The sequence below is a fragment of the Ascaphus truei genome, chromosome 4, assembly GCF_040206685.1.
Source record: "Ascaphus truei isolate aAscTru1 chromosome 4, aAscTru1.hap1, whole genome shotgun sequence".
In the NCBI taxonomy this organism is placed as follows: Eukaryota; Metazoa; Chordata; class Amphibia; order Anura; family Ascaphidae; genus Ascaphus; species Ascaphus truei.
The window spans coordinates 363,102,434-363,114,861 of NC_134486.1; the positions used below are offsets into that span (position 1 = coordinate 363,102,434).

Here is a 12,428-nt window from a genome sequence, read left to right on the forward strand (position 1 = left end):
CACGGGGGCGGGGGCCGGGCAGAATGACAGTCCCACGGGGGCGGGGGGCCGGGCAGAATGACAGTCCCACGGGGGCGGGGGGCCGGGCAGAATGACAGTCCCACGGGGGCGGGGGGCCGGGCAGAATGACAGTCCCACGGGGGCGGGGGCCGGGCAGAATGACAGTCCCACGGGGGCGGGGGGCCGGGCAGAATGACAGTCCCACTGGGGGCGGGGGCCGGGCAGAATGACAGTCCACGGGGGCGGGGCGTCGGGCAGAATGACAGTCCCACGGGGGCGGGGGGCCGGGCAGAATGACAGTCCCACGGGGGCGGGGGGCGGGCAGAATGACAGTCCCACGGGGGCGGGGGCCGGGCAGAATGACAGTCCCACGGGGGCGGGGGGCCGGGCAGAATGACAGTCCCACGGGGGCGGGGGGCCGGGGCAGAATGACAGTCCCACGGGGGCGGGGGGCCGGGCAGAATGACAGTCCCACGGGGGCGGGGGGCCGGGCAGAATGACAGTCCCACGGGGGCGGGGGGCGGGCAGAATGACAGTCCCACGGGGGCGGGGGGCGGGCAGAATGACAGTCCCACGGGGGCGGGGGGCGGGCAGAATGACAGTCCCACGGGGGGCGGGGGGCCGGGCAGAATGACAGTCCCACGGGGGGCGGGGGGCGGGCAGAATGACAGTCCCACGGGGGCGGGGGGCGGGCAGAATGACAGTCCCACGGGGGCGGGGGGCGGGCAGAATGACAGTCCACGGGGGCGGGGGGGCGGCAGAATGACAGTCCCACGGGGGCGGGGGGCGGGCAGAATGACAGTCCCACGGGGGCGGGGGGCGGGCAGAATGACAGTCCCACGGGGGCGGGGGGCGGGCAGAATGACAGTCCCACGGGGGCGGGGGGCGGGCAGAATGACAGTCCCACGGGGGCGGGGGGCGGGCAGAATGACAGTCCCACGGGGGCGGGGGGCGGGCAGAATGACAGTCCCACGGGGGCGGGGGGCGGGCAGAATGACAGTCCCACGGGGGCGGGGGGCGGGCAGAATGACAGTCCCACGGGGGCGGGGGGCGGGCAGAATGACAGTCCCACGGGGGCGGGGGGCGGGCAGAATGACAGTCCCACGGGGGCGGGGGGCGGGCAGAATGACAGTCCCACGGGGGCGGGGGGCGGGCAGAATGACAGTCCCACGGGGGCGGGGGGCGGGCAGAATGACAGTCCCACGGGGGCGGGGGGCGGGCAGAATGACAGTCCCACGGGGGGCGGGGGGCGGGCAGAATGACAGTCCCACGGGGGCGGGGGGCGGGCAGAATGACAGTCCCACGGGGGCGGGGGGCGGGCAGAATGACAGTCCCACGGGGGCGGGGGGCGGGCAGAATGACAGTCCCACGGGGGCGGGGGGCGGGCAGAATGACAGTCCCACGGGGGCGGGGGGCGGGCAGAATGACAGTCCCACGGGGGCGGGGGGCGGGCAGAATGACAGTCCCACGGGGGCGGGGGGCGGGCAGAATGACAGTCCCACGGGGGCGGGGGGCGGGCAGAATGACAGTCCCACGGGGGCGGGGGGCGGGCAGAATGACAGTCCCACGGGGGCGGGGGGCGGGCAGAATGACAGTCCCACGGGGGCGGGGGGCGGGCAGAATGACAGTCCCACGGGGGCGGGGGGCGGGCAGAATGACAGTCCCACGGGGGCGGGGGGCGGGCAGAATGACAGTCCCACGGGGGCGGGGGGCGGGCAGAATGACAGTCCCACGGGGGCGGGGGGCGGGCAGAATGACAGTCCCACGGGGGCGGGGGGCGGGCAGAATGACAGTCCCACGGGGGCGGGGGGCGGGCAGAATGACAGTCCCACGGGGGCGGGGGGCGGGCAGAATGACAGTCCCACGGGGGGCGGGGGGCGGGCAGAATGACAGTCCCACGGGGGCGGGGGGCGGGCAGAATGACAGTCCCACGGGGGCGGGGGGCGGGCAGAATGACAGTCCCACGGGGGCGGGGGGCGGGCAGAATGACAGTCCCACGGGGGCGGGGGGCGGGCAGAATGACAGTCCCACGGGGGCGGGGGGCGGGCAGAATGACAGTCCCACGGGGGCGGGGGGCGGGCAGAATGACAGTCCCACGGGGGCGGGGGGCGGGCAGAATGACAGTCCCACGGGGGCGGGGGGGCGGGCAGAATGACAGTCCCACGGGGGCGGGGGGCGGGCAGAATGACAGTCCCACGGGGGCGGGGGGCGGGCAGAATGACAGTCCCACGGGGGCGGGGGGCGGGCAGAATGACAGTCCCACGGGGGCGGGGGGCGGGCAGAATGACAGTCCCACGGGGGCGGGGGGCGGGCAGAATGACAGTCCCACGGGGGCGGGGGGCGGGCAGAATGACAGTCCCACGGGGGCGGGGGGCGGGCAGAATGACAGTCCCACGGGGGCGGGGGGCGGGCAGAATGACAGTCCCACGGGGGCGGGGGGCGGGCAGAATGACAGTCCCACGGGGGCGGGGGGCGGGCAGAATGACAGTCCCACGGGGGCGGGGGGCGGGCAGAATGACAGTCCCACGGGGGCGGGGGGCGGGCAGAATGACAGTCCCACGGGGGCGGGGGGCGGGCAGAATGACAGTCCCACGGGGGCGGGGGGCGGGCAGAATGACAGTCCCACGGGGGCGGGGGGCGGGCAGAATGACAGTCCCACGGGGGCGGGGGGCGGGCAGAATGACAGTCCCACGGGGGCGGGGGGCGGGCAGAATGACAGTCCCACGGGGGCGGGGGGCGGGCAGAATGACAGTCCCACGGGGCGGGGCGGGCAGAATGACAGTCCCAGGGGGCCGGGCAGAATGACAGTCCCAGGGGGCCGGGCAGAATGACAGTCCCAGGGGGCGGGCGGGCAGAATGACAGTCCCAGGGGGCCGGGCAGAATGACAGTCCCAGGGGGCCGGGCAGAATGACAGTCCCAGGGGGCCGGGCAGAATGACAGTCCCAGGGGGCCGGGCAGAATGACAGTCCCAGGGGGCCGGGCAGAATGACAGTCCCACGGGGGCCGGGCAGAATGACAGTCCCACGGGGCCGGGCAGAATGACAGTCCCACGGGGCCGGGCAGAATGACAGTCCCACGGGGCCGGGCAGAATGACAGTCCCACGGGGCCGGGCAGAATGACAGTCCCACGGGGCCGGGCAGAATGACAGTCCCACGGGGCCGGGCAGAATGACAGTCCCACGGGGCCGGGCAGAATGACAGTCCCACGGGGCCGGGCAGAATGACAGTCCCACGGGGCCGGGCAGAATGACAGTCCCACGGGGCCGGGCAGAATGACAGTCCCACGGGGCCGGGCAGAATGACAGTCCCACGGGGCCGGGCAGAATGACAGTCCCACGGGGCCGGGCAGAATGACAGTCCCACGGGGCCGGGCAGAATGACAGTCCCACGGGGCCGGGCAGAATGACAGTCCCACGGGGCCGGGCAGAATGACAGTCCCACGGGGCCGGGCAGAATGACAGTCCCACGGGGCCGGGCAGAATGACAGTCCCACGGGGCCGGGCAGAATGACAGTCCCACGGGGCCGGGCAGAATGACAGTCCCACGGGGCCGGGCAGAATGACAGTCCCAGGGGGCCGGGCAGAATGACAGTCCCAGGGGGCCGGGCAGAATGACAGTCCCAGGGGGCCGGGCAGAATGACAGTCCCAGGGGGCCGGGCAGAATGACAGTCCCAGGGGGCCGGGCAGAATGACAGTCCCAGGGGGCCGGGCAGAATGACAGTCCCAGGGGGCCGGGCAGAATGACAGTCCCACGGGGGCGGGGGCGGGCAGAATGACAGTCCCACGGGGGCGGGGGGCGGGCAGAATGACAGTCCCACGGGGGCGGGGGGCGGGCAGAATGACAGTCCCACGGGGGCGGGGGGCGGGCAGAATGACAGTCCCACGGGGGCGGGGGGCGGGCAGAATGACAGTCCCACGGGGGCGGGGGGCGGGCAGAATGACAGTCCCACGGGGGCGGGGGGCGGGCAGAATGACAGTCCCACGGGGGCGGGGGGCGGGCAGAATGACAGTCCCACGGGGGCGGGGGGCGGGCAGAATGACAGTCCCACGGGGGCGGGGGGCGGGCAGAATGACAGTCCCACGGGGGCGGGGGGCGGGCAGAATGACAGTCCCACGGGGGCGGGGGGCGGGCAGAATGACAGTCCCACGGGGGCGGGGGGCGGGCAGAATGACAGTCCCACGGGGGCGGGGGGCGGGCAGAATGACAGTCCCACGGGGGCGGGGGGCGGGCAGAATGACAGTCCCACGGGGGCGGGGGGCGGGCAGAATGACAGTCCCACGGGGGCGGGGGGCGGGCAGAATGACAGTCCCACGGGGGCGGGGGGCGGGCAGAATGACAGTCCCACGGGGGCGGGGGGCGGGCAGAATGACAGTCCCACGGGGGCGGGGGGCGGGCAGAATGACAGTCCCACGGGGGCGGGGGGCGGGCAGAATGACAGTCCCACGGGGGCGGGGGGCGGGCAGAATGACAGTCCCACGGGGGCGGGGGGCGGGCAGAATGACAGTCCCACGGGGGCGGGGGGCGGGCAGAATGACAGTCCCACGGGGGCGGGGGGCGGGCAGAATGACAGTCCCACGGGGGCGGGGGGCGGGCAGAATGACAGTCCCACGGGGGCGGGGGGCGGGCAGAATGACAGTCCCACGGGGGCGGGGGGCGGGCAGAATGACAGTCCCACGGGGGCGGGGGGCGGGCAGAATGACAGTCCCACGGGGGCGGGGGGCGGGCAGAATGACAGTCCCACGGGGGCGGGGGGCGGGCAGAATGACAGTCCCACGGGGGCGGGGGGCGGGCAGAATGACAGTCCCACGGGGGCGGGGGCGGGCAGAATGACAGTCCCACGGGGGGCGCGGCAGAATGACAGTCCCACGGGGGCGGGCAGAATGACAGTCCCACGGGGGCGGGCAGAATGACAGTCCCACGGGGGCGGGCAGAATGACAGTCCCACGGGGGCGGGGGGCGGGCAGAATGACAGTCCCACGGGGGCGGGGGGCGGGCAGAATGACAGTCCCACGGGGGCGGGGGGCGGGCAGAATGACAGTCCCAGGGGGGCGGGCAGAATGACAGTCCCAGGGGGCCGGGCAGAATGACAGTCCCAGGGGGCCGGGCAGAATGACAGTCCCAGGGGGCCGGGCAGAATGACAGTCCCAGGGGGCCGGGCAGAATGACAGTCCCAGGGGGCCGGGCAGAATGACAGTCCCACGGGGCCGGGCAGAATGACAGTCCCACGGGGCCGGGCAGAATGACAGTCCCACGGGGCCGGGCAGAATGACAGTCCCACGGGGCCGGGCAGAATGACAGTCCCACGGGGCCGGGCAGAATGACAGTCCCACGGGGCCGGGCAGAATGACAGTCCCACGGGGCCGGGCAGAATGACAGTCCCACGGGGCCGGGCAGAATGACAGTCCCACGGGGCCGGGCAGAATGACAGTCCCACGGGGCCGGGCAGAATGACAGTCCCACGGGGCCGGGCAGAATGACAGTCCCACGGGGCCGGGCAGAATGACAGTCCCACGGGGCCGGGCAGAATGACAGTCCCACGGGGCCGGGCAGAATGACAGTCCCACGGGGCCGGGCAGAATGACAGTCCCACGGGGCCGGGCAGAATGACAGTCCCACGGGGCCGGGCAGAATGACAGTCCCACGGGGCCGGGCAGAATGACAGTCCCACGGGGCCGGGCAGAATGACAGTCCCACGGGGCCGGGCAGAATGACAGTCCCACGGGGCCGGGCAGAATGACAGTCCCACGGGGCCGGGCAGAATGACAGTCCCACGGGGCCGGGCAGAATGACAGTCCCAGGGGGCCGGGCAGAATGACAGTCCCAGGGGGCCGGGCAGAATGACAGTCCCAGGGGGCCGGGCAGAATGACAGTCCCAGGGGGCCGGGCAGAATGACAGTCCCAGGGGGCCGGGCAGAATGACAGTCCCAGGGGGCCGGGCAGAATGACAGTCCCAGGGGGCCGGGCAGAATGACAGTCCCAGGGGGCCGGGCAGAATGACAGTCCCAGGGGGCCGGGCAGAATGACAGTCCCAGGGGGCCGGGCAGAATGACAGTCCCACGGGGCCGGGCAGAATGACAGTCCCACGGGGCCGGGCAGAATGACAGTCCCACGGGGGCGGGGGGCGGGCAGAATGACAGTCCCACGGGGGCGGGGGGCGGGCAGAATGACAGTCCCACGGGGGCGGGGGGCGGGCAGAATGACAGTCCCACGGGGGCGGGGGGCGGGCAGAATGACAGTCCCACGGGGGCGGGGGGCGGGCAGAATGACAGTCCCACGGGGGCGGGGGGCGGGCAGAATGACAGTCCCACGGGGGCGGGGGGCGGGCAGAATGACAGTCCCACGGGGGCGGGGGGCGGGCAGAATGACAGTCCCACGGGGGCGGGGGGCGGGCAGAATGACAGTCCCACGGGGGCGGGGGGCGGGCAGAATGACAGTCCCACGGGGCCGGGCAGAATGACAGTCCCACGGGGCCGGGCAGAATGACAGTCCCACGGGGCCGGGCAGAATGACAGTCCCACGGGGCCGGGCAGAATGACAGTCCCACGGGGCCGGGCAGAATGACAGTCCCACGGGGCCGGGCAGAATGACAGTCCCACGGGGCCGGGCAGAATGACAGTCCCACGGGGCCGGGCAGAATGACAGTCCCACGGGGCCGGGCAGAATGACAGTCCCACGGGGCCGGGCAGAATGACAGTCCCACGGGGCCGGGCAGAATGACAGTCCCACGGGGCCGGGCAGAATGACAGTCCCACGGGGCCGGGCAGAATGACAGTCCCCCGGGGCCGGGCAGAATGACAGTCCCCCGGGGCCGGGCAGAATGACAGTCCCCCGGGGCCGGGCAGAATGACAGTCCCCCGGGGCCGGGCAGAATGACAGTCCCCCGGGGCCGGGCAGAATGACAGTCCCCCGGGGCCGGGCAGAATGACAGTCCCCCGGGAGCGGGGGGTGGGGGGCGGGCAGAATGACAGTCCCACGGGGGGGGGCGGTGGGCAGAATAACAGTCCCGGGGGGGGGGGGGGGCGGCCAGAATAACAGTCCCGCGGGGCCGGGCAGAATGACAGTCCCACGGGGCCGGGCAGAATGACAGTCCCACGGGAGCGGGGGGTGGGGAGCGGGCAGAATGACAGTCCCACGGGGGCGGGGGGGGCGGTGGGCAGAATAACAGTCCCGCGGGGGCGGGCAGAATAACAGTCCCGCGGGGCCGGGCAGAATGACAGTCCCACGGGGCCGGGCAGAATGACAGTCCCACGGGGCCGGGCAGAATGACAGTCCCACGGGGGCGGGGGCGGGCAGAATGACAGTCCCACGGGGCGGGGGGGCAGAATGACAGTCATGCGGGGCAGAATGACAGTCACGCGGGGCAGAATGACAGTCACGCGGGGCAGAATGACAGTCATGCGAGGGCAGGGGGGCAGAATGACAGTCACACGGGGCAGAATGACAGTCACATGGGGCAGAATGACAGTCACATGGGGGGCGGGGGGTGGGCAGAATGACAGTCCCACGGGGGCGGGCAGAATGACAGTCCCACGGGGGCAGGGGGCGGGCAGAATGACAGTCCCACGGGGGCGGGGGGGCGGGCAGAATGACAGTCCCACGGGGGCGGGGGGCGGGCAGAATGACAGTCCCACGGGGGCGGGGGGCGGGCAGAATGACAGTCCCACGGGGGCGGGCAGAATGACAGTCCCACGGGGGCGGGCAGAATGAGTCTCACGGGGGCGGGCAGAATGACAGTCCCAGGGGGGCGGGCAGAATGACAGTCCCAGGGGGGCGGGCAGAATGACAGTCCCAGGGGGGCGGGCAGAATGACAGTCCCAGGGGGGCGGGCAGAATGACAGTCCCAGGGGGGCGGGCAGAATGACAGTCCCGGGGGGGCGGGCAGAATGACAGTCCCACGGGGGCGGGCAGAATGAGTCTCACGGGGGCGGGCAGAATGACAGTCCCAGGGGGGCGGGCAGAATGACAGTCCCAGGGGGGCGGGCAGAATGACAGTCCCAGGGGGGCGGGCAGAATGACAGTCCCAGGGGGGCGGGCAGAATGACAGTCCCAGGGGGGCGGGCAGAATGACAGTCCCGGGGGGGCGGGCAGAATGACAGTCCCGGGGGGGCGGGCAGAATGACAATCCCAGGGGGGCGGGCAGAATGACAGTCGGGCGGGCAGAATGACAGTCACGCGGGGCAGAATGACAGTCACGCGGGGCAGAATGACAGTCACGCGGGGCAGAATGACAGTCACGCGGGGCAGAATGACAGTCACGCGGGGCAGAATGACAGTCACGCGGGGCAGAATGACAGTCACGCGGGGCAGAATGACAGTCACGCGGGGCAGAATGACAGTCACGCGGGGCGGGGGGAGCAGAATGACAGTCCCACGGGGCCGGGCAGAATGACAGTCCCCCGGGGCCGGGCAGAATGACAGTCCCCCGGGAGCGGGGGGTGGGGGGCGGGCAGAATGACAGTCCCACGGGGGGGGGGCGGTGGGCAGAATAACAGTCCCGGGGGGGGGGGCGGCCAGAATAACAGTCCCGCGGGGCCGGGCAGAATAACAGTCCCGCGGGGCCGGGCAGAATGACAGTCCCACGGGGCCGGGCAGAATGACAGTCCCACGGGGCCGGGCAGAATGACAGTCCCACGGGGGCGGGGGCGGGCAGAATGACAGTCCCACGGGGCGGGGGGGCAGAATGACAGTCACGCGGGGCAGAATGACAGTCACGCGGGGCAGAATGACAGTCACGCGGGGCAGAATGACAGTCATGCGAGGGCAGGGGGGCAGAATGACAGTCACACGGGGCAGAATGACAGTCACATGGGGCAGAATGACAGTCACATGGGGGGCGGGGGGTGGGCAGAATGACAGTCCCACGGGGGCGGGCAGAATGACAGTCCCACGGGGTCGGGGGGCGGGCAGAATGACAGTCCCACGGGGGCGGGGGGCGGGCAGAATGACAGTCCCACGGGGGCGGGGGGCGGGCAGAATGACAGTCCCACGGGGGCGGGGGGCGGGCAGAATGACAGTCCCACGGGGGCGGGGCGGGCAGAATGAGTCTCACGGGGGCGGGCAGAATGACAGTCCCAGGGGGGCGGGCAGAATGACAGTCCCAGGGGGGCGGGCAGAATGACAGTCCCAGGGGGGCGGGCAGAATGACAGTCCCAGGGGGGCGGGCAGAATGACAGTCCCAGGGGGGCGGGCAGAATGACAGTCCCAGGGGGGCGGGCAGAATGACAGTCACGCGGGGCAGAATGACAGTCACGCGGGGCAGAATGACAGTCACGCGGGGCAGAATGACAGTCACGCGGGGCAGAATGACAGTCACGCGGGGCAGAATGACAGTCACGCGGGGCAGAATGACAGTCACGCGGGGCGGGGGGAGCAGAATGACAGTCCCACGGGGCCGGGCACAATGACAGTCCCCCGGGGCCGGGCAGAATGACAGTCCCCCGGGAGCGGGGGGTGGGGGGCGGGCAGAATGACAGTCCCACGGGGGGGCGGTGGGCAGAATAACAGTCCCGGGGGGGGGGGCGGCCAGAATAACAGTCCCGCGGGGCCGGGCAGAATGACAGTCCCACGGGGCCGGGCAGAATGACAGTCCCCCGGGAGCGGGGGGTGGGGAGCGGGCAGAATGACAGTCCCGCGGGGGGGGCGGTGGGCAGAATAACAGTCCCGCGGGGGCGGGCAGAATGACAGTCCCGCGGGGCCGGGCAGAATGACAGTCCCACGGGGCCGGGCAGAATGACAGTCCCACGGGGCCGGGCAGAATGACAGTCCCACGGGGCCGGGCAGAATGACAGTCCCACGGGGGCGGGGGCGGGCAGAATGACAGTCCCACGGGGCGGGGGGGCAGAATGACAGTCACGCGGGGCAGAATGACAGTCACGCGGGGCAGAATGACAGTCACGCGGGGCAGAATGACAGTCACGCGGGGCAGAATGACAGTCATGCGAGGGCAGGGGGGCAGAATGACAGTCACACGGGGCAGAATGACAGTCACATGGGGCAGAATGACAGTCACATGGGGGGCGGGGGGTGGGCAGAATGACAGTCCCACGGGGGCGGGCAGAATGACAGTCCCACGGGGTCGGGGGGCGGGCAGAATGACAGTCCCACGGGGGCGGGGGGCGGGCAGAATGACAGTCCCACGGGGGCGGGGCGCGGGCAGAATGACAGTCCCACGGGGGCGGGGGGCGGGCAGAATGACAGTCCCACGGGGTCGGGGCGGGCAGAATGACAGTCCCACAGGGGCGGGGCGGGCAGAATGAGTCTCATGGGGGCGGGCAGAATGACAGTCCCAGGGGGGCGGGCAGAATGACAGTCCCAGGGGGGCGGGCAGAATGACAGTCCCAGGGGGGCGGGCAGAATGACAGTCCCAGGGGGGCGGGCAGAATGACAGTCCCAGGGGGGCGGGCAGAATGACAGTCCCAGGGGGGCGGGCAGAATGACAGTCCCAGGGGGGCGGGCAGAATGACAGTCCCAGGGGGGCGGGCAGAATGACAGTCCCAGGGGGGCGGGCAGAATGACAGTCCCAGGGGGGCGGGCAGAATGACAGTCCCAGGGGGGCGGGCAGAATGACAGTCCCAGGGGGGCGGGCAGAATGACAGTCACGCGGGGCAGAATGACAGTCACGCGGGGCAGAATGACAGTCACGCGGGGCAGAATGACAGTCACGCGGGGCAGAATGACAGTCACGCGGGGCAGAATGACAGTCACGCGGGGCAGAATGACAGTCACGCGGGGCAGAATGACAGTCACGCGGGGCAGAATGACAGTCACGCGGGGCAGAATGACAGTCACGCGGGGCAGAATGACAGTCACGCGGGGCGGGGGGAGCAGAATGACAGTCACACAAGGGCAGGGTGTGAAGCGCTATGTACATTAATGGCTCTATATAAAGACATACAATACAATACAGGGGGGGGGGGCAGAATGACAGGACCTCCTGCTGGTGCCTCACTGAGATGTGAATCTCCCACTGGGGGAAGGGAGACCGGAGCCAGAAGGGGTTGTAAGATCCAAGAGAGAGGAGGCTGCAGAAGGAGAGGGGGGAGAGGGCAGCCTGGGCAGAGAGGGGGAAGAGGGCAGCCTGGGCAGAGAGGGGGGAGAGGGCAGCCTGGGCAGAGAGGGGGGAGAGGGCAGCCTGGGCAGAGAGGGGGGAGGGGGCAGCTTGGGCAGAGAGGGGGGAGGGGGCAGCTTGGGCAGAGAGGAGGGGGGAAGCTTGGGCAGAGAGGGGGGAGGCAGCCTGGGCAGAGAGGGGGGCAGCGCGGACAGAGAGAGAGAGGGGGTGGGAGAGAGAGGGGGTGGGAGAGAGAGGGGGTGGGAGAGAGAGGGGTGGGAGAGGTGGGGTGGCAGAGGTGGGGTGGCAGAGGTGGGGTGGCAGAGAGGGTGCGGCTCGGGGAGAAACACTGCTACTCACTCCGCTCACAGACGCCGGGGCTCGGATACAAGTCTCAACTGCATTCTGCAAGCGTCCGGAACATTATTCTACACAGAAAATCGTTCCGCCCATTGAAAAATAATGGGAGGTGTGTGATGCGCCGCGCGCTGGTTATTGTCACATGACATATCACGTACTGACGTCACTCTGACACGTGACCTTGCTCTTCAATGAGGCCGCGTCACGCTGCACTTTTCCTGCCGGAGTGCTCGTGTATAGAGCTGGAGTGACAGATAGATGTGTGTGTGTATACATACATGGGTGTATGTACCCAGGGCTCTATATAAATATATCTATATGGGAGCTAGGGGTGTGGGATTATATACAATTCTACATTATGGTACTGTATGTTCCTTATTTTGTATTTGAAGCACTCCCACCCCAAAAATAGTACGCACATTACACATGTCAAGGTAAAAAGTCACTCGTCATCCTCCTCACACCCACACAGACCTCCCCTTACACCTACACAGACCCCCCCCTCCTCACACCCACACAGACCTCCCCTAATACCCACACAGACCCCCCTTATAAACACACAAATCCTCCCTCATACCCACACAAACCCCCCTCCTACCCACACAGACCCCCCACATACCCCCCTGCTAACACCACACAGACTCCCCTCTCATACCCACACAGACCCCATCCTCATACCCACACAGACACCCCCATCATACTCACACAGACCCCATGTTATACCCACACAAACCCTCCCTATACCCACACAGACCCCCCACATACCCCCCTCCTAACACCACACAGACTCCCCTCTCATACCCACACAGACCCCATCCTCATACCCACACAGACACCCCCATCATACTCACACAGACCCCATGTTATACCCACACAAACCCTCCCTATACCCACAGAGACCCCCCATCTCATATCCACACAGACCCCCCCTCATACCCACACAGACCTCCCTCATGCCCACACAGACCCCCGGCCTCACTCCCACACAAACCCGTCCTCATACCCACACAGCCCCACTT

At 69.8% G+C, this 12,428-nt stretch overlaps 1 protein-coding gene across 2 annotated transcripts in view; it reads right to left on the reverse strand.

Moving 5' to 3' along the window:
- ADAM17 (ADAM metallopeptidase domain 17) overlaps nucleotides 1-11,544 on the reverse strand; it is a 121,184-nt gene extending 109,640 nt beyond the window's left edge. Inside the window, exon 1 of one of the 2 annotated variants that reach the window (XM_075598341.1) lies at nucleotides 11,410-11,544. The gene's annotated coding sequence lies outside the window, so the exon portion shown is untranslated. Of the gene's footprint in view, nucleotides 1-10,932; nucleotides 11,075-11,409 lie in introns of those variants that run through there. The other variant, XM_075598342.1, reaches the window with a different exon arrangement.
- Nucleotides 11,545-12,428: the final 884 nt, after the last annotated feature.